The sequence below is a fragment of the Bos javanicus genome, chromosome 5, assembly GCF_032452875.1.
Source record: "Bos javanicus breed banteng chromosome 5, ARS-OSU_banteng_1.0, whole genome shotgun sequence".
NCBI lineage: Eukaryota > Metazoa > Chordata > Mammalia > Artiodactyla > Bovidae > Bos > Bos javanicus.
In genome coordinates, this window is record NC_083872.1 from 45,158,506 (window position 1) to 45,177,158 (window position 18,653).

An 18,653-nucleotide genomic window follows, 5' to 3' on the forward strand; every position below is an offset into this window, starting at 1 on the left:
GCTGTGGCCAAAACTTCCAAAACTATGTTGAATAGTAATGGTGAAAGTGGGCATCCTTGTCTTGTTCCTGACTTTAGAGGAAATGCTTTCAATTTTTCACCATTGAGGATAATGTTTGCTGTGGGTTTGTCATATATAGCTTTTATTATGTTGAGGTATGTTCCTTCTATTCCTGCTTTCTGGAGAGTTTTTATCATAAATGGAAGTTGAATTTTGTCAAAGGCTTTCTCTGCATCTATTGAGATAATCATATGGTTTTTATTTTTCAATTTGTTAATGTGGTGTATTACATTGATTGATTTGCAGATATTGAAGAATCCTTGCATCCCTGGGATAAAGCCCACTTGGTCATGGTGTATGATCTTTTTAATGTGTTGTTGGATTCTGATTGCTAGAATTTTGTTAAGGATTTTTGCATCTATGTTCATCAGTGATATTGGCCTGTAGTTTTCTTTTTTTGTGGGATCTTTGTCAGGTTTTGGTATTAGGGTGATGGTGGCCTCATAGAATCAGTTTGGAAGTTTACCTTCCTCTGCAATTTTCTGGAACAGTTTGAGCAGGATAGGTGTTAGCTCTTCTCTAAATTTTTGGTAGAGTTCAGCTGTGAAGCCATCTGGACCTGGGCTTTTGTTTGCTGAAAGATTTTTGATTACAGTTTCAATTTCCGTGCTTGTGATGGGTCTGTTAAGATTTTCTATTTCTTCCTGGTCCAGTTTTGGAAAGTTGTACCATAGTATTTAATTTCATAGTCACTTTCTTGCAATGAAATTTTAAAATTATTCTGGAAATGATTCCAATATGACTGTATACCCATACAAAAATGTGTACATAACATCATCAGGAGACTTCAGGGAAATGTATGTTAAAGCCACCTTGAATATGATTCTGCATCTTTTCATGGATAAAATGAAAAGGATTGACAATTCTCAGTGAGGGTGAGAGTGTGGAGAAAATAGAAACTCTCATATGTTACTGGTGGGAGTGTAGAATGGTACAACTTTGAGAACTGTTTGGTTACATAGAAACCTATGCTATGATCCAGGAATTTCATCCCTAGGTTTATACTCAAGAGGAATGTCTGAAGGACATGTGCAAGAATGGTTATAGAACCTTTGTTTTTCTTTTTTTTAAAAAATTTTTAAGGGATCTCTAACTTCATGCCAAAACCAGTTTGGAGAGACTTTGACAGAACAGGTCAGCATAATATCTGCAACTTCCATTCATCTTTCCTATAATATAAAAATTTTTTTTCTTAATTAAAAAGATTTCAGGGTGCTGCACTGCTTGCAGGATCTTGGTTTCCCAACCAGAGGTCAAACCTGGGCCACCACATTGAAAGCACTGAGTCCTAACTATTGGACCACCAGGGAATTCCCCAGAAGCTTTCTTCACCTCCTCCTCTTCTTCTCCCTCCCTGCTTCCTCTCCCTACTCCTCCTCTGCCCCCAACTCCACCTCCTGGGGACTGCCCGAGTCAGTGGGCTGCAATTTTGATGGCTGTCGCCCTTGTGACATCATAGAGGTCATCAACAGTGGTACGGGGCAATGCCCTGTTAGTTAAGAACTAAGGGAAATAACTTACCAAAGGGTTATTTGACCACCAATGGAAAATAATTGAATAAAGGGTTATTTGACAACCAATGAAAAAGAATTCATTTCCCCCTTCCCATCCTTCTCCTTCTCCCTCTCCCCTCCTCCTCCTGCTCCCCTCCCCCATTCTTCCTCTCCTCTCTTCCTTCCCACCCTCCTGCTCCTCTTCTTTCTCATTCCTCTTCCTCCTCTTCTTCTGCCCCTCCTTTCTCCCTCCTCCTTCTTCTACCATTGTTCTGTATATGAAAACTGACATTACAAAATCATTGTCACATGAGGAATATAGTACATTTTTTATTGCTGCTGTAACAGTACCATAAACTTGGTGGCTTGAACAATACAAAATTTATTATTTTACAGCTTTGGATGTCCAAAATCCAAAATCAGTGATCACAATTAAAACCAAAGTGTTTGCAGTAGGCTCTAGGGATGAGTCAGCTTCCTTGCTTCTTGCAGTTTCTAGCTGCCATTTGCCTTCTTTGGCTCATGGGAACAACTTCTTCCGTCTTCAAAGCCAGCAATGTAGCACCTGACTTATTTCCATCATCACATCTCTTTCTCTGATTAAACCCAGGAAGTTTCTCTGATTTTTAGGGATTCCTGTGATTCGATTGAGTCCACGTGTGTGATTCTGTGTACTCTTCCCCATCTCAAGGTGTATACATTTTATCACACCTGCAAAGACTCTTTTGCCATTTAAGAAAACATATTTATACATTCCAGGGATTGGATGTGAATATCTTTGGGGGCTATTTTCTGTCTCCCACAAATAGACAAACAAAAATATTACAGAGTGTGTCAGGCAATTGATTATTCAGGCAATTATTAATTATTCTAGATTTTGTAATGTTTGTTACTTATCCTTATAATATTTGTAATTTATTGTGATTTACCTTCTCATTCTTTCTCACAAATACATACTCTCTTTGGTAACTAATCATATATTTGAAAAAAAATTTTTTTTTATTAAAGATCCCCTTAATGTATAAGCCTCAGACCCCACATAAGCTGATTAATGGCATCTCTTCTGGCCCATCAGAGAAGGCAGTGGCACTCCACTCCAGTACTCTTGCCTGGAAAATCCCATGGACGGAGGAGCCTGGTGGGCTGCAGTCCATGGGGTCGCTAAGAGTCGGACACGACTGAGCGACTTCTTTCACTTTTCACTTTCATGCATTGGAGAAGGAAATGGAAACCCACTCCAGTGTTCTTGCCTGGAGAATCCCAGGGACGGGGGAGCCTGGTGGGCTGCTGTCTATGGGGTTGCACAGAGTCGGACATGACAGAAGCGACTTAGCAGCAGCAGCAGCAGCTTCTGGCCCATTGACTCAGTTGAGAACTTGATGAAATTTCTCCCACTGTAAGCTGGAGAGAGTCTGCTGTTGGCTAGGGCAGATAACCTGTGGGGTCATGGGCCAGCAAGGGAGCCTGGGAAGTGTGGAAATGTCTCATGCAGTGACTCTCCTGCCTGTGACCCTGGAGAGTCATCCATAAAAGTTTTATTCTAATAACCCCAAACCATAAACGACTCAGCTGCTCAACCATAGAACAATGGCTAAATAAACTGCAAATTTTATACAATGGAATACTATACAGTGATAAAAAAGGAATGAATTCCTGCTACATGCATGCATCATGGATAAAGCACACGGTTATGGTACAGATGAACCAATTTCCAGGGCAGGAATAGAAATGCAGACACAGAGAATGGACATGTGGACACAGCGTGGGAAGGAGAGGGGGCGCTGAACTGAGAGGTTAGGACTGAGATATATACACTACCATGTAAAACAGATAGCTAGTAGGAATCTGCTGTATAGCACAGGGAGCTCAGCTTGGTGCTCCGTGATGACCTAGATGGGTAGAATGTGATGGTGGAAGGGAAGTCCAGGAGCAAGGGCATATATGTGTACATAGAGCTGATTCACTTCATTGTACAGCAGTAACTAACATGACATTGTAAAGCAATTATACACCAATTTAAAAAAAAGAAGCATAAGACAAGAGTATATGCTATAAGTATATATTGCATGACTCTATTTACATGAAGCTCAAGAATTGATTATAGATGTCAGATTAATAGTAACTTTTGAGAGCTTGTTGACTTATAAGGACTCAATTGAATCTGCTTGCAATGCAGGAGTCCCTGGTTTGATTCCTGGGTTGGGAAGATCCACTGGAGAAGGGATAGGCTACCCACTCCAGTATACTTGGCTTCCCTTGTGGCTCAGCTGGTAAAGAACTGCCTGCAATGTGGGAGACCTGGGTTCGACCCCTGGGTTGGGAAGATCCCCTGGAGAAGGGAAAGGCTACCCACTCCAGTATTCTGGCCTGGAGAATTCCATGGACTGTACAGTCCATGGGGTCACAAAGAGTCAGATACGACTGAGCAACTTTCACTTTCTTTCACTGACTTACAAGGAGCATGAGGGAACATCATGGGGTGACAGAAATATTCTATTCTATATCTTGATCTGAGTGTAGATGTCTATAAAAATTAATCAGACTGAACACTTAAAAATTGTTTTTACCCATATGTAACTTACACTATGGTGGAGGTTATTATCTTCATTACCTCCATGATAGTTTGGCCTCAGGTCAAATAACAGGGAGGGAACACAGCCCCACCCATTAACAGAAAATTGGATTAAAGATTTACTGGCCACAGCCCTGTCCATTAGAACAAGACCCAGTTTCCCCTTCAGTCAATCTCTCCCATCAGAAAGCTTCCATAAGCTTCTTATCCTTCTTCATCAGAGGGCAGACAGAATGAAAACCACAATCACAGAAAACTAACCAATCTGATCACATGGACCACAGCCTTGTCTAACTCAATGAAACTATGAGCCATACCATGTAGGACCACCCAAACCGGACAGGTCATGGTGGAAAGTTCTGATAAAATGTGGTCCACTGGAGAAGGGAATGGCAAACCACTTCAGTATTCTTGCCTTGAGAACCCCATGAACAGTATGAAAAGGCAAAAAGATAGGACACTGAAAGATGAACTCCCCAGATTGGTAGGTGCCCAATATGCTACTGGAGATCAGTGGAGAAATAACTCCAGAAAGAATGAAGAGATGGAGCCAAAGCAAAAACAACACCCAGTTGTGTATGTGACTCGTGATGAAAGTAAAGTCCGATGCTGTAAAGAGCAATATCGCATAGGAACCTGGAATGTGAGGTCCATGAATCAAGGCAAATTGGAAGTGGTCAAACAGGAGATGGCAAGAATGAACATCGACATTTTAGATATCAGTGAACTAAAATGGACTGAAATGGGTGAATTTAACTCAGATGACCATTATATTTACTACTGTGGGCAAGAATCCCTTAGAAGAAATGGAATAGCCATCATAGTTAACAAAAGACTCTCACAGTAATCCAAGTCTATGCCCTGACCAGTAATGCTGAAGAAGCTGAAGTTGAAATGTTCTATAAAGACTTCCAAGACCTTCTAGAACTAACACCCCAGAAGATGTCCATTTCATGATAGAGTACTGGAATGCAAAAGTAGGAAGTCAAGAAATACCTGGAGTAACAGGCAAATTTGGCCTTGGAGTACAGAATGAAGCAGGGCAAAGGCTAATAGAGTTTTGCCAAGAGAATGCACTGCAAAGGGTCATAGCAAACACCCTCTTCCAACAACACAAGAGAAGACTCTACACATGGACATCACCAGATGGTCAATACTGACATCAGATTGATTATATTCTTTGCAGCCAAAGATGAAGCTCTATACAGTCAGCAAAAACAAGACCAGGAGCTGACTGTGGCTCAGATCATGAACTCCTTATTGCCAAATTCAGACTGAAATTGAAGAAAGTAGGGAAAACCATAGACCATTCAGGTATGACCTAAATCAAATCTCTTACAGTTATACAGTGGAAGTGACAAATAGATTCAAGGGATTAGATCTGATAGACAGAATGCCTAAACTATGGACAGAGGTTTGTGACATTGTACAGGCAGCAGTGATCAAGATGATCCCCAAGAAAAAGAAATGCAAGAAGGCAAAATGGCTCTCTGAGGAGGCTTTATAAATAGCTATGAAAAGAAGAGAAGTGAAAGGCAAAGGCAGAAGGAAAGATATACCCATCTGAATGCAGAGTTTCAAAGAATAGCAAGGAGAGATAAGAAAGCCTTCCTCAGTTATCAATGCAAAAAAATAGAGGAAAACAATAGAATGGGAAAGACTAGGGATCTCTTCAAGAAAATTAGAGGTACCAAGAGAACTTTTCATGCAAAAATGGGCACAATGAAGGACAGAATTGGTATGGACCTAACAGAAGCAGAAGATATTAAGAAGAGGTGGCAAGAATACACAGAAGAACTATACCAAAAAGATCTTCACCACTCAGATAATCATGATGGTGTGATCATGATTGGAATGCGAAGTCAAGTGGGCCTTAGGAAGCATCACTACAAACAAAGCTAGTGGAGGTGATGGAATTCCAGTTGAGCTATTTCCTAAAAGATGATGCTGTGAAAGTGCTGCACTCAATATGCCAGCAAATTTGGAAAACTCAGCAGCGACCACAGGACTGGAAAAGGTCACTTTCATTCCAATCCCAAAGAAAGGCAATGCCAAAGAATTCTCAAGCTACTGCACAATTGCACTCATCTCACATGCTAGCAAAGTAATGCTCAAAATTTCCAAGCCAGGCTTCAGCAATACGTGAACTGTGAACTTCCAGATGTTCAAGCTGGATTTAGAAAAGGCAGAGGAACCAGAGATCAAATTGCCAACATCTGTTGGATCATTGAAAAAGCAAGAGAGTTCCAGGAAAACACCTGCTTTATTAACTATGCTGAAGCCTTTGACTGTGTGGATCACAACAAACTGTGGGGAATTCTTCAAGAGATGAGAATACTAGACCACTTTACCTGCCTCCTGCAAAATCCGTATGCAGGTCAAGAAGCAACAGTTAGAACTGGACGTAGAACAACAGACTAGTTCCAAATAGGAAAAGGAGTACGTCAAGACTGTATATTGTCACCATGCTTATTTAACTTATATGCAGAGTACATCGTGACAAGTGCTGGACTTGATGAAGCACAAGCTGGAATCAAGATTGCCAGGAGAAGTTGCCGGGGCCAGCCGGCAAAGTCGATCAGGTCCCGAGAACGTGCACGGCGGGGCTAAGAAAGAAACTAAAGCAAGAGACTACAAAGATGGGGTCGAGAGGTTCAGACACGTCACCACGAAGGGACGCAGTCTGACACCAACTTTATTCAACATCTCATATTTATACAGAAAAGCGTGAGAGAGACAAAACAGTTAACATTTTTTCTTGGTTAGCCTATACATCTTACAAACAGTCACAAGAAATCTTGAGAGCATGGGAATGGCTCCCTGTTATTATTTCTTACACCAGATAACATTTCTCTGTGCATGAGAAGTTTGCACAGAACTCCAGGTGCCTGCAGTAAATAAGCGCCTAATCTCTGGGGTGGCGGGACAGAGAGCTATGTTTGCAAGCAAACCCTCAAGGACTGAGGCAGCTCCCAGAGCTGTGTCCTTCGGACAAAGGACCCCGTTCTCACGGGCAGCTCCCCGCAAGAAGTCTCAGTAACCTCAGATATGCAGATGATACCACCCTTATGGCAGAAAGCGACAAAGAACTAAAGAGCCTCTGAGGAAAGTGAAGAGGAGAATGAAAAAGTTGGCTTAAAACTCAACATTCAGAAAATGAAGGTGATGGCATCTGGTCCCATCACTTCATGGCAAACAGATGGGGATGCAGTGGAAACAGTGGCTGACTTTATTGCGGGAGGCTCCAAAATCACTGTAGATGGTGACTGCAGTCATGAAATTAAAAGACGCTTACTCCTTGGAAGAAAAGTTATGACCAACCTAGACAGCATATTAAAAAGCAGAGACATTACCTTGCCAACGAATGTCTGTCTAGTCAAAGCTATGCTTTTTCCAGTAGTCATGAATGAATGGGAGAGAGTTGTAGCATAAAGAAAGCTAAGCGCCAAAGAATTGATGCTTTTGAACTGTGGTGTTGGAGAAGACCCGTGACAGTCCCTTCGACTGCAAGGAGATCCAACCAGTCCATCCTAAAGGAAATCAGTCCTGAATATTCATTGGCAAGACTGATGCTGAAGCTGAAACTCCAATACTTTGGCCACCTGAGGCAAAGAACTGACTCATTGGAAAAGACCCTGATGCTGGGAAAGATTGAAGGTGGGAGGAGAAGGGGACGACAGAGGATGAGATGGTTGAATGGCATTACTGACTCCATGGACATGAGTTTGAGTAAACTCTGGGAGTTGGTGATGGACAGGGAGGCCTGGTGTGCTGCGGTTCATGGGGTCACAAAGAGCTGGACACAACGGAGTGACTGAGCTGAACTTGGACTTACATTTAATTTTTTTTTGATTTCCATTTTGTTCTGTTCATACAGAAAGACCTTACTTGGTAGGATTTCTCCAGGGACATAGAGAATGTTTATGAGAGCTCTTTTGGTCCCTTGTGGTCCTCAAACATACTAATCTGATGCCACAACTCTCTTCTAAGCATTTTGGCTTGATGAAATAAACGAACCAATAATAGTAGGACTATCCCTGAGTGTCGTCTGGAGGGGTGGTCTGGACGGGGAGTAGTATTTTGGTGTTTGGCAACCTGGCACACAGAAGGTGGGGGCACAGAGGCACACCACTTTGGCCCACATTCCACTCCCTGCCTCGGGGACAATTCATGGGCAGAAAAACAGATTTCCATTGGCACGTTAGTTAGCTCAGAACCTGTCTCGGCTAGAAATACTGGCAGCTCTACATTTCTCCTCCCTTGGTTTTTGACAGGAGTATGCTTTGTGCAAGGTGACAATCAAGGGGTGTTGGAAGCAGCAGGGCTCTTCTTCATCTTCAGTGTTTTTCCCTAAGGAGCTAGGTTTATAGCATCCTTTGTGGTGCAATAGCTAAGTGCACCCAGAGGTACATAATCTCCACTCACATTCTATCTCTGCCTCCTCTGTACCATGTCATGTCCTGGACAGGCACTTGTTATAAGTTTCCAGGCCCTGGCAAGATTTAGCCTTTCTTTGTGAACCTCAGAGTGGGCCCTTTTTAATTAATCTCCAAAGCATCTGGATCCTGTTTCTCAACACAGGTTAGGTAACTAAGCTTCTTGAGTCCCTCTATCTAAGCTCCATGAGAATGAGAGACTGAACTACTTTCTGAGGGATTTGTCTCAACTCTGTAATATCTTCCTTATGTGAGTTGACAAGGTACTGGGTTCCATTCCCAGGAGTGGATGTCACCACAGAGTGGGGGGTTATTTTAATTTCTGAACTGGGACTGAGCAGAAGCTAGTGTGAAATCTCTTTGGGAGGAGCTGGAAGGTTTTCTCCTGCCTGTTTCCGATGGCCCTGTTTTCCACTCCCTGCATCCCTCCCTGGCTTCTTGTTCATTTTCTCTGTGTTCTTTCTCTGGGACACCCTTCGTACTTTTGAGCTGAACTTTGCTGATTCTCTCCCATCAGTTATATCAGTTACATCTCCTAACACCCTAACACCCATCCCTGTGGCCTCACTTTTCTCGTGGGACAGCTAGATCGGACCACCCCACACTCTACACACTTCTTTTATTTCCCCTCCTCTCCCCTGCCTCCTTTGCAGTTTGACTAAATAAAGTACAGAGAATTTTGAGGGCCATTTACATTGACATCTTCATTTATTGACACCTCTATTTTGTTAGAATAGGAGCACAACAATCTGTTTTTCATTTTAACCAAAATATACCAGCAAGATTGGTTATACCTTCTTTGCATGTCTTCCAGTTAGCTTAAGGATCTTCAGGTGTACAACAAAGCGATTCAGACATATACACATATTCCAGATTGTTTTCCATTATGGGTTGTTACAAGATACCAAATATAGTTCTTTGGGCTATATAGTAGTAAATTCTTGTTGCTTATCTATTTCATACATAATTTTTTGTATCTGTTGATCCTATACCACTAACTTATCCCTTCCCCCTCTCTTTCCCCTTTGGTGACCATAAATTTATTTTTCAATGTTTGTGAGTCTGTTTCTGTTTCATATATAGATTCATTTGTATCACTTTTTAGACATAACATATAAATGATGTCATATATTTGTCTTTCTCTGTCTGACTTCACTAAATACAGTATTCTCTGGGTCCATCCATATGGCTGAAAATGGCAATATTTTGTTCTTTTTCTATGGCCGAGTAATATTCCATTCTTTCTGTATATATGTGCCACAACTTCTTAAGCCAATTGTCTGTTGATGGACACTTTGATTGCTTCTTGGCTTTTGTAAATAGTGCTGCTATGAATACTGAGCTGCATGTATCTTTTTTGAATTAGAGGGGTTTTTTTTGTCTTTTCCAGATATATGCCCAGGAGTGGGATTACTAGATCACATGGTATTTCCATTTTTAGTTTTTTAAGGAACCTGCATACTGTTGTCCATAATGGCATCACCGAATTACATTCTCACCAACAGTTCAGAAGGGTTCCCTTTTCTCCACACTCTAACAAGTGTTTTTATGTTAGTTCTTTAACACTGGAAAATTTCCATGTTTTTGACTTTTCTTTTAATTTAGAAATTTTAAGCAAATATAAAAGTATTGTAAACTCCCATGGATCTATCACCCAACTTTAATAATTACCTATAACTTGTCATTCTTGCTTTATTTATCCACCACACACATTTTCCTTTTCTGCAGTGTTTTAAAGCAAATCCCAAATACCATTTGATTTTCTTGTCCATATTTCAATGTATTCACTGAACCATAACATTCACAAAGAAATCCAAAGGTAGACGGTATAAGACAACCATTAAAAATGTCCATAAAAGTGTCCATTTTTATTGGTAAATTTGTTTGGAAGGGTAAAGAGCCAATTTATTTACAGGATAACAAAGTTCCATTGTGTTTCATATTCTTGTAGCGCCTCAGAGATAGGAATTCATGATAAAAGGCATCTATTTCTCTACTAGCATTTATTCTTGGTGTTTCCCAGGTATATCCACTTACCACATGTTCTTACTCTTCTTAAGACCTATGGACAGGAACAAAAAAATGACACTTCCAATAATAAGTGAGATGGAAGATGGCCATCGCACATTGTACTCTGTGGTTTACAACCAGTAGGGCAACTTATTTAGAAGTCTAAAATATCTTCGTTTTTGAAACGTCAAGCTCGCCCAGTGCCAAATGGTTATTTGATGTTACAGCATTCAAACAAACCGGAGACAATGGGAGGCGCCATGCCTCAGTAGGTCAGGACCAAAGCATAAGGATGGCAGCTTTTCGGTAGGGCATATTTTCATTTCTCAACTCTCTGTGTTTCCTTTTCCACTTGTGCACTGTTTATTAATTAGTCCTGGGGTCCCCAAATGAAAGCCTTGTTAGCTTAGATTCTTCTGAGTTTTATGAAGACAGCCAGAGAGGTCTCAATGGTTTCTACTGGAAAACAATGTTTTTCTCTGTGTGAATTCTTTCCTCTTGGAATGCATTTGTTAGCTGGAATCTGGGAGCCGGGCCCTGGCTTGCCTCACTACAGCTCTTCCTTTGAGGGCAGGGCAAGTAGAGAATGACCGATCTTCATAAGAAGTCTGGGGCCAACGGCTGAGGGTTGTGGGTTCAACTTAAAGTATGTGACAGTGGCAGGTCCCAATACGCCTGTATGGGAAGGGCTTCAAAGACAGTCATCTGAGGGTTTGTCTCAAAATCGTAGTACTTTATGTAAAATGTGGGAAACATCAACTGTTCATATCAGAAACTGGGGGCACCGATAGATTTCTAGGGGGAACCGGGAGCTTGAAGGCTCTGCCACTGAGTCTTGCCTGCATGTGAGTGGAATTCCATCATCTCTTCTCTCCACCTGGTTTCTATAGCAAACTTTCTTCCAGTTGTTTCTCTCCCAGAAGTCTTAGATGAGCTTTGCTTATGAATAAAGCCATAGAGAGGCATGACCATTATTACCATTATTATTAATTTACATATACACTGTTTATTTTCATTAATTTGAGGCAGCCCAGAATATCCCATTCTCATCAGCTAACGCTCTTAGCATTGACTTGTAATCTGTGTGCATAGATGTCATCGATAGAACTAATTCAGGGTCACTCATCACCCACAAGATATATTTTCTTTGATTTAGCAGTATTTGAAGCAATCAGAAGGGTCTATCATATTTTCCATTTTTCTTTCTACATTTTCCATCAGGAAGATCATGACCTACAAAGAGTTTTTAACTTGAGAATGGGCATCAGGAGGGTCTGTGGATCTCCTGAAATTGTAGGTAGAGTTTATTGAGTAAGGAGTTTTTTGGGTGAACCCACATTTTTATCACTAAATTCTCACACAATTCCATCCCACCAAAAGGTTAGGTTTCATTCTTTATTATCAAGGTTCCTAGGTAGAATTTAGGCAGAAATTCTGCCTTCACTACCTTCAATACAGGTCTCCACTATTTAGTCAGCATTGTCCCATTACCCTGGACAAACTGAAAAGTGAGTCATCCATCTGTGTTTGGACCCAGCTTTTCTGTTTGGTTGGTAGAGCAACAGGAATCCTGAAAGGCCCTCCTTGTTAATGTCGTTAGAAAAGCCACGTATCAGCTGTGAAAAGCTGAATTTGATTCACTCCCAAGGGGCTGTCAAAGTCTCTTGGTGAGCCCAATTTCAGAAGCACTACATATGAATTTAATGACAGAATGTCTACCCGATGTAGGTGAACTGCAAAAGGCTGGTTTACTTCATCCCTTTTATGATCCATGGATATCAAACATGTTGTATTTTTAGCAACATGGTCATGTGAACTCATTCCAACTGTCATTTTGCATAAATGTAAAAATTTTTTTTTTACCAAATACAGACATTGTGAGTATGCCAGCAATATCCCTGACCTACTTGGGCAGAAGAACAGCGTTTTAAAAATTATCCATGATAATATTCACTTCCATAGATATAAATAGTAGAGAAGTAAGTATCATTAGAGACGACAACCTTTTAATGATAGAAAGGGCTTTTCATCTGAAAAGCTGAAATACAGGAATATGCTATTAGTGAATTATCAAGTTATATAATTTATCTTTAGAGTAGGTGTTGTAAAACCTAGGCTTTCAGATTTCCAATTCTGCCTTGATGTGGTTTTAATTTTTTAATTTTCTGCTTCATATTTCTTGAGTTTTTGTTGTTATTGAACTCTTGAGTATAAAAAGGGCACTTGATCACCATCCTTCTGAACATCTTTTCAAAACGTAACTTTAGCACTCGCAATCAAAAACCTCCAAAACCTTGGAAAACTGCTATTAACAAATTTCAGTGGGTTGTGAATTTATAGTGTTGCAACATGGATTTATTTTTTTAATTAAATAGAATTCAAAAAATCAGAGGGCATCATACATAGTATGAAAATTTTAAGTTTTGTATGTGCTTGTGCTTTGGTGGAGGTATGTTGGTAAATGTTTAACAGCTAGCTCTCTAGTTCATAAATCTGTTATAAATTACTGATATGCATCACTTTCAATTTACAACTGATAATAAATATACATACTCTTTATTGTGAATTTCATATAGCCAATTGATTTTCACAGAATGCTTTCACTGAATTTTGCCTCTCTATCTGCAGTCAAGCTATGGTTGTGATTCAACTCTAATCAGACAAAATCAACTATGAATAAATGCTTGATTTCTATCTGATTCAGCAAAGAAGTCATTAACATTACTGATGAATGAGTGTCTGCTGCAATGAATGTTAATTGATATTTTCATTTACACTAATAAGACGAAAGTGAACTAGTATGTCAGAACTAGTTCATCAGTCACATGAGTAAATCTTTATTAACTCAGATCATAATTTTCACATACTTGTAAAAATATTTCCTCAATTGTTTGGTGCTATTCACAGTGTAACAGCTGCAGACACTTTAAAATTTAATCTGCCTAATATTTTCTCCATCACTTTCATAAGTAGACTATTAACAAAACAATAAACCAATCCCTGATTTATAATGTTGCCAGTTTCCATAGTGTAAATATTCCCACCATGGTTGTCTCAAGCCACCACAGTGACAGTACAAGATGCAGAATTGGGAAAAATTACTTAGCACATTATAGGGTATTTCTATCACACATGTGCTGGAGACATAACCTCATGGATGGAGAGAATAGTTAAGTAGTACGATAGTTAGGAAGTGGTGAGTTTTTAGTATTTATTATCTTTGCTTTTAACCACATATTTATTTCACTTAATTTTTAATAATGACTGTTTAATAACCGCTTACAATATTTATGACAATCAGCTCTCATAAACCTACATAAACTGGCTCCAGCGTACCACTGGCAAATGTAGTTAAAAACAAGTCCAACAAAAACCACTCTAAAAATCTACTGCTGGTGCTACCACATATACTCTCTGTGGCCAGGTGGTTTGAATTGAACTTCATGGAGTTATCTATGTATTAGAAAAGAACTGTAAATCTGCCCATTTCCCTCATCTTTCTGCATATTCTTTGGTGTTTGATTCCTTTACGTCTAAATTCAGATGTTTCTCTTTGATTTGCTTTTAGTTTAAGAGAATTTTACCCAAACATTCCAGCTCAGACTCTTTATTTAAGGCTTGTTTCCACAATGATTTTTTTTTTTTTAAAGCAAACCCAAGCAATTGGAAAGCCCAGTGATTCTGGTTATTTATTTATTTATGGCCATATACCTTGTGGGATTTTAGTTTCCTGACCAAGGATTGAACCCAGGTCCTCAGGCAGTGAAATCTCAGAGTCCTAACCCCTGGACTACCAGGGAATTCCCCACAAAGCCAGTGCCCTGGGATAACCCAGAAGGATGGGCTGGGGAGGGAGGTGGGAGTGGGGTTCAGGACGGGGGGGACCATGTACACCCATGGCTGATTCATGTCAATGTATGGTAAAAACCACCACAATACTGTAAAGTAATTAGCCTCCAATTAAAATAAATAAATTAATTATTAAAAAGATTTTAAATCTAGAGATGAACAACTAGAATTCTTTAGGTCTGACTTGAAAGGGGCCCTTGGTTGTACTTGGCAATCCTATTTCCCCTCCTTTTCTCTGAGATGACTATTTACCACTTTCTCCTCTTGTCTCAACCATCTTCCCCTCTCCTCACAAGCCAGAGGTACCAGAGGTTACCATAGTTAATTTTTTATATAGCCTTCCAGCTTTTTCTGTATGGATATATAGACTTTTAAATGAGCTCATAATGTACAAGGATTGTGCCTATTAAAAAATAATATATAATCTGTAATTTCTTGACTAAATAATGATAGCTAATATTTATTGAATGTTTGCTCTATGTCTACTACTACCCTGTGTGAGAGTGTAAGTTACAGAATATCGATTTGAAATGAATGGATTTTGGCTCACCTAACCTACAGTCCGAGCTTCCCTGGTAGCTCAGCTGGCAAAGAACCCACCTGCAATGCAGGGGACCCCAGTTTGATTCTTGGGCCGGAAAGATACCCTGGAGAAGGGATAGGCTACCCATTCCAGTATTCTTGGGCTTCCCTTGTGGCTCAGCTGCTACAGAATTTGCCTGTAATGTGGGAGACCTGGGTTCAATCCCCGGGTTGGGAAGATCCCCTGGAGAAGGGAAAGGCTACCCACTCCAGTATTCTGGCCTGGAGAATTCCATGGACTACAGTCCATGGGGTCGCAAAGAGTCAGACACGACTGAGTGACTTTCACAACCTACAGTCCAGATGGTTTACGATATCATGGAGGCACCAGGTCCTCTGTTTTTAGCTACTTGACACAAAGCTGGCTTCATTATTTGAGTGGTTTTCCCCTTGCTCATGGTTGCAGCAGCAGACTGCTATGCTTCTTTGTTCACATCCAACCATGGTCAGAGAGATTGACTATGTATAGCTTCTTTCTAGAAGATTAAAAGAAGGTTCTTCTCATGTCTTATAAGCACAAATTGGCTGAGGTCTGTCTGTTCTTGGATAACCACTGATGAGTGGGATGGGAATACCAAGATCAGCTCAGACCTGCAGCAAGAGAAGGGTGGGTGTGGAGAAGTCGCCAACGGCCCTTTCCATGGCATGTGTATGTGCCAAGTCGTTTCAGTTGTGTCTGACTCTTTGCGACCCAATGAACTGTAGCCCACCAGGCTTTTCGGTCCATGGGATTCTCCAGGCAAGAAGACTGGAGTGGGTTGTCATTCCCTTCTCCAGGGCATCTTCCTGACCCAGGGATCAAACCCAGGTCTCATTTCTCCTGCACTGGCAGGCAGGTTCTATTAGCCCCACCTGAGAAGCCCCTTTTGCTGGCACTTGAGATAATTTTCAATGGTACCCTGTCACCCACTTTTCTTACTTAACAGTATCTTATGAACTTTTTCCAATTTTTCTTCTAAATTGTGGTTTGTAATAATTGCATTATTTGCTTATTCAATATAATTGGCATCTGACCTCTCACTCATGGAATCTTACAGAGGCATGACATAGTGTGTATTAAAAAATAAATAATTTTTAAAGAGTAATAGTAGCTAATATCTTACAAGCCTTTATTACTTGCCAAGAATTATGCCAACAACACTGAGTGCATTATTGTCAGTAACCTTCTTAATTCCCAATCCTGGCTTCAGTCCTCAATTCCCATGAACACTTCACCTCACCCCAGGCTAGCTCCAGCCCCATCATTCCACAGTGCAGTGTTTGACAAAGTCAAGCTCCATATTGCTAAATCCAGTGGTCACTGCTCTGTCCCCCCTCTCCTCCATCTTTCAGTAGAGTTCAGCAATCTACTTTTTCCTGAAAAACTGAACTCTTTTGTCTTTCAAGATCCCACACACTTGTGATTTTTCTCTTGTTCACTGGCCACACTGGTTCAGCTTTATCTCTAAATGTTGTTGTAACCCAGGGCTTGGTCCCAGGCCCTGATCTCTGTCTATGGTCTCTCCCTAGGTGACTCTCCCATCTTTTTGCTGATGCTTCCCAAATTTATATCTCCAGATAGGACATTTTCCCTTACCTTCAGATTGCCTAACAGCCCACCATGTCCACATGTCTGCTGGGACATCTAGCAGGCATCTCAAAGTATTATGACCAAGGTAGAATTTCTGATTTCTCCCCCTCATTCTCCTAGTTCTTCCTTCCCCGGTCTTCCTAATTTCAGTAAATGACAGCCCAAATGATCACTCAAAGTCCCCTTAGGAGCGAAAATCTCACCAGATGTTTGAACAGAGAATTATTAAATAGGTATAAGATTGTTAACTAGAAAGTAGGTGTAAAGGTGCTAACTGAAAGGATAAAAAGAGGACCCTAAGATACGGTGGAGACATCAGTGCAGAAACATCTGTGGCCCTAAGGACTGAAAACAGACAAGAGACTAGAATCATTAACATTTAGAAATGTAGAGGAGGGATTCCCTGCAGAACTAAAACTCCGACCTCTGAGTAGGGGCTTCTGCTTGGCTGGTGCTGCCATCTCTCCAAGGAGGGCACAGAGAAGTTAGCTCTGCAAAGGTTGGAAAACCTGTGACCTGGATTCGACTGCTGCTACTGTAAGGAAGAGCAAGTGCCAGTGGAAGAAGCTTTGCTAGGATGGTGCACTCAAAAACAGGAAGCAGAGGGGAGGAGCAAGTCCCGCCTCCTTCCTCAGCCTTCCATCTCCCTGAGCACCTGCAATTCTCAGGGCCTGGTGAGAGCCAGCTGGCAAAGCAGAGAAGTGGTTTGCATACTCTCAGCCCCGGCATCACAAAGCAGAGTACAGAAGGAGAAAGTTGGATCTAAAGACAAGAAATAACCTAATAACTATCACAGCCATCTGCCAGGGAGTGATCATTGCTTTCTCTTTCTATGTTTTGTATCCAATCCATCACCACGTCTTAAAAGTTCTGCCTTCAAAATATCTTCTACATCAGCTTGCTCCTCTCCATCCAGACCCTGTCACCCTTTAGCCCAAACCACCATCGTCAAGGGTGGATAAGTGCTATGGTCATCCTGGTATTGCTCACTCCTCGCTTCCTGAAATGTGTCTTCTCACAGCAAATTGAAAGGTCTTTTTAAAAAAGTTATTTATTTTTTTATTTTGGCGGGGCTGGGTGTTCGTTGCTGTACGCAGGCTCTGTCTAGTTGCGGTGAGCAGCGGCTCCTCTTTGCTGCAGTGCTCAGGCGTCTCATTGTGGTGGCTTCTCTTGTTGCAGAGCACACGTCACGGAGCTCAGGCACACAGCCTTCAGTTCATTGCAGCACACAGGCTGAAGTAGTTGAGGCATACAGGCTTTTGGTTGCCTGCAGCATGTGGAATCTTCCCAGACCAGAGATCAAACCCAGGTTTTGGCAGGTGAATTCTTATCCACTGTGTCATCAGGGAAGTCCTGGATGATCTTCTTAAAACACAAATTTTCTCATAGCTTCCTGTGGCATGTAGAATAAACCCAAAAGCCTCCCCACACTCTGGATTGCCTCTCTCCCTTGGTCTTCTATCACTCTAGTCCCACTGGCCTTCTTTCTTCTTTGAACCTGCCAAGCTGCATCCAGCCTCAGGCATTAATCTCACTCTTCCCTCTACCTGAAACTTCACCTACCCTCACCCCCTTCACAGAACTGGCTCTTTATCATTCACACCTCAGTTCCAGTATTCCTTCCTCAGAGAAGTGCACGCATGTGTGCTCAGTGGTGTCCGATGTTTGCGATCCCGAGGACTGTAGCCTCCTAGGTTCCTCTATCCATGGGATTTCCTAGGCAAGAATATTGGTGTGGGTTGCCATTCCTATTCCAAGGGGTCTTCCCAAGCCAGGAATCGAACTTTGGTCTTCTGTGTCTCCTGCATTAGCAGACAGATTCTTTATCACTGCACCACCTGAGGGCTCTTCCTCTCAAGTAATGCCCTTCTGGGGCAATTACAGTGATTTTGTTCATTTATTTTTTACTGTGGGCCATTTTCCTCCCTGGAATGAAAGCCTGAGAGGACAGAGACATTGCTTGATTTATCCCTTGGTCCCTTAGCATCTGGGACAAATACCTGGCAAGTAGAAGAAACTTAATTAATGTTTGTTCAGTTATGAATTTCATTTAGTTCTCAGAACAATGTTTCGCCATTATA

At 41.2% G+C, this 18,653-nt stretch overlaps 1 non-coding gene across 1 annotated transcript; it reads left to right on the forward strand.

The window, feature by feature from the left end:
* Positions 1–1,117: 1,117 nt before the first annotated feature.
* On the forward strand, positions 1,118–1,237 carry LOC133248996 (small nucleolar RNA SNORA44). The gene has a single exon (XR_009736814.1). It is a non-coding gene; the product is annotated as a small nucleolar RNA SNORA44 (small nucleolar RNA).
* The last annotated feature ends 17,416 nt before the right edge of the window (positions 1,238–18,653 follow it).